This window comes from Lathyrus oleraceus, chromosome 2, assembly GCF_024323335.1.
Source record: "Lathyrus oleraceus cultivar Zhongwan6 chromosome 2, CAAS_Psat_ZW6_1.0, whole genome shotgun sequence".
NCBI classification, from domain to species: Eukaryota; Viridiplantae; Streptophyta; class Magnoliopsida; order Fabales; family Fabaceae; genus Lathyrus; species Lathyrus oleraceus.
The window spans coordinates 7,073,189-7,077,370 of record NC_066580.1 but is presented as its reverse complement, the minus strand read 5'-3'; positions in this window follow the sequence as shown (position 1 = coordinate 7,077,370).

Here is a 4,182-nt window from a genome sequence, read left to right as displayed (position 1 = left end):
AGGAACAAGCAATGTTTTACTGCTCGAATTGAACCTAAAAATCATTCGCTAAACTAAACAAGCAAACAAACATTTGCTACTCAGGACTACGTAGCTCTAAGTTCTCCATCGTACTAGGGGATAAGTAGGAGCGAGATTCAATGTCTCATCAAGCACTCTAATAAAAAACTAAATTTCCCCCTTTAATTATTTTTTGTAAATACATTGAAAATCTTAGAAGAAATAAAAAATATCTTACGCTAATACTCATATTTGCAAAACCAACTAAACGGTTCCCGTTGGATACAACAGATGTGTGGGGTGCTAATACCTCCCATGGGTATAATCGAGTCTTGAAACTGAATTTGGTTGCGATGATCATATTTTTGTTCTTTTAGGATTTTATCGATGATTTCCCTTTTAAAAAAAACTGTTGGCGACTCTGTTGATTTAAAGTGTTTGTACGCTCAGGTATATTTCACGCTGTGACCCGTAGAAATGGGGAAGAATCATGGAGAGGAAGTGGATTGGTTCAATAATAGAATTTCTTGTAGGTGATATTGGGGGAAAATATACTATTTTTGTTGAATAAGTTGCTGGAGAGGAGCCCTTGTACCACATTTTATTTTACCGTGTTTAGTCTGTCTATAAAAAATGGTGCAAGGTGGAAGATATGGGTTTTTTAAGAATACTATTGGAACTGGAATTTACAAATCAAGTAGGAGCATTTGGCGGATGATGCAAGTGAAGAGCTCTCAGATCTACATAATTTCTTGTGGTCTATTTCTCTGCAGAAAGATGGTGATGACAAGTTTGTTTGTAAATTAAGCAATGATGGTTGATATACTGTATGGTCTGGTTTTCATGTGTTGACATGTAAGAATTCAGAACCGGATGTCAATTAGAACTGATTATGGTGTTTGAATTAGTTGTACTTGACAAGTCTTCCGTCAAGAATTCTCTTTTTTGGATGGCATCCCATTCTTAATACGCTGCCAACGAATGATTAATTGTCTCTGAGAGGTATTTAGTAGGACACGTATAATATGAATTGTGTGTTATGTTTTTCGAAGGATGAATATCTAAATCACTTATTCTTATGATGTCATGTCTTTGTCAAGATTTGGGTTAGCATTATAAGGTGGGCGATTGCGAGGTCAACCTTCACCTAGAGGGATTGACTCATTTGAGCAAGTTCTCTAATCTCTTAAAGGGAAGGGTGCCCAATAATAATATCTTGGTCATTTGGTTTGCCATATGTTGGAGCATTTGGTCCATGAGAAATAATATATATTTTAGAGGCGATATGAGAGATGGTATTGTTAACACTAAAGTCTTAGCGTGCCCATGACACATCATTGGTTTAAAGTTTAGGGGGTGTTCTAATTTTTACGAATGGAGTAAAGCACATTTTTTGTATTTAATTTGAATTGATCTTTCTACCTTTGGGTTGAGCATCCCTAATGCTCTTTTAATACAATCTATAATATAAGAAAAGTAATGGTTGCGGAAATCACATTCTCCCTATTAATATGTTGCTACATGTCCATTTTATGGGTAAAATATGTCAATAATGGATGATTCTTATCCAAATGCAACTTTGTTAATTTCCAATTATTGTTACTGTAATAGCATTAAAACCTGAAGCTTTGTTTTTCACATTATGTTCCCTATTTTGAAAGGAATATAAATAAAAGCCCACTATTTGAAACCATTTCATATTTTGATTTCAAATTCAACTTCTCTCCCCTTTCAAATCAAATAGTACAACAACATCATCAATTCTACTTTTCCTTTCAAATCCACTATCCATACATCATCTTACCAAAACCTAGGTCAATCATTTCCATCTTTGCAACTTCCCCTAAATCCATTTCTTTTTTTATGGCTCTTCTTCAACAGGTATTGAAAAACTTTTAGTTTTTTTTTCGACGTTGCTGAATGTATGACATCAATTTTCTTTATCTCGAAATAATAAAATACAGTCTTTTGGATGTATTGGGGATTTGAAAGGTTGTGTGTTTAAAGAGGATTTTCTATTTTTACATTCAAAAAAGGTTTGTTGAGAGGGTTTTCTATTTTTAGTTCTAAAATAGTTTTTGAGAAGATTTGCAATTTTTCAATCTAAAAATTATAATTGAGGGAGGATTTGCATATTTTCCATTCAAAAGTTGCAGTTTGAAGGTTTTGTAATTTTCTCCTTAAAAATTGCAATTTAATGAGAGTTTTAAATTTTGTTTTGTAAAGATGAGAAGTTGAATAACAAATTTGTGAATCTTGTTTTTGAATTTTTGCGCTATTTTTGTGAGTATGCTTCCGCATTCGTAGATTTTTTTTTGTTATTTCCCAACAATTGGTATCAGAGTTAAGATTCTGATCAAGGGGAGAAGGAAAAGTCACCAAATTTTTTGATTAAGTGAAAAAGAAATAGTAACAAAAATTATGATCAAGGGAGGAAGAAGAAAAAAAGATTGAAGAGTAATAATTTTATAAATGTTATGATCTTAAATGCTTTGAAGATGAAGTTGATTACAAAGTGAAGATATGTGACACTTTGGATGGAGGGAGAATTTGTTATGTCCAATAGTATATTCTACCAAGTCTCATATCTTATAGTATCAAGAAAATAGAATTGGAATATTAATATAAATAGAGATAGTTAGTTTTAGTTTTCCAAACAACAATAAAATGTAATCTTTTGGGTGTATTTGAGATTTGAGTAGTTGTGTGTTAGAGAGGATTTTCTATTTTTCCGTTCAAAAATAGTTTGTTGAGAGGATTTTCTATTTTTCAGTAAAAGAATATTTTGTTGAGAGGATTTGCTATTTTTCCACCCAAAAATTGTAATTGAGAGAGAGTTTTCAATTTTTCTGTTCGAAAATCGCAGTTTGAAGGGTTTGCAATTTTCTCTTTAATTTTAAAAAGTTTAGAAGTTGTAATTTTGTTTTGTAAAGTTTAGAAGTTGAATAAAAAATGATGAATCTTATTTTTCTTTTTTTTTCTTTTTCAGAGTATACTTTGTTGTTTGCAGAAATTTGTTTTTTTTGTTATTTTCCAAACAATTGGTATAGAGTTAAGGTTTTGGTCAATAAAATAAGAAAGTTGATTCAAAAGGTGATACAAATATTGATTTGAAAGAGTGAAAAGAATATACACAAAAAATAATTCTCTCCAAAGATAACGAATATGTGTTATCATATATAAATGTATGTTCTAATCTATGAAAATCAATCTTTAATCTATGAATTAATGAAATTTTAATATGATTAGTAAAATTGAAAATTTTAACGATATAATTATTACCTTTGCATAAATGATGGATTGAAAAACTCTAAAAGTAACAGATAATTTCAATTTAATAATATAATGCCTGATTTTTTCTGATGCGATCTTTTAATCTTAAAAGTGTATATGTAAAAATTATTTTTTTAAGTATTAAAGAATAAAAGAAATGGTTTTAGTGGGAGAAACTTTATTCTTTTAAGAATTTATTTTAATTTGTCATAATAATATTTATTTATCATTGATAATATAATAAAATATATGAGACAAATAATTTTTATATACAAAGAGTTTTTTATATATAGGAAAAATTTCAAATAGTTTTATAATTGATTTTATTTTTATATATGAGAAAAAATGTATTCATGATCTAAATATTTTTATAAATGGTGTTAGTTTTATATACGAAAAAAGTTTATTGTTGATCTAAATATTTTGATCAACGGAAAAAATATTGATGATACAAATATTTTTATAAATAGGAAAAAAGTATATGGTTGATATAAATATTTATATAAACCTCTACAAGTTAATTCTTGATATACATATTTTTATAAATGAAAAATAGAATAAGGTTGATACAAATATTTTTATAAACGGAAAAGAAATATATGATTAATACAAATATTTATATAAATGGTAACAAGTCAATTGTTGATACAAACATTTTTATAAATCGAAAATAATATATTGTTGATACAAATATTTTATAAATCACAATTTTTTATAAACGGTACCATAACAAAAATATTTTTATATAGAAAAAAAAGTATTGATCTAAATATTTTAAAAACATGATTATTATTGAAAGAGTTTACTATTAAATTAAAATATTTGTATAAATAATATTAAAAAATAATGTGTATACATGAAAAACTCTATTGTTGATCTAAAGCTTGTTAATTTTCTGTATATCAAATT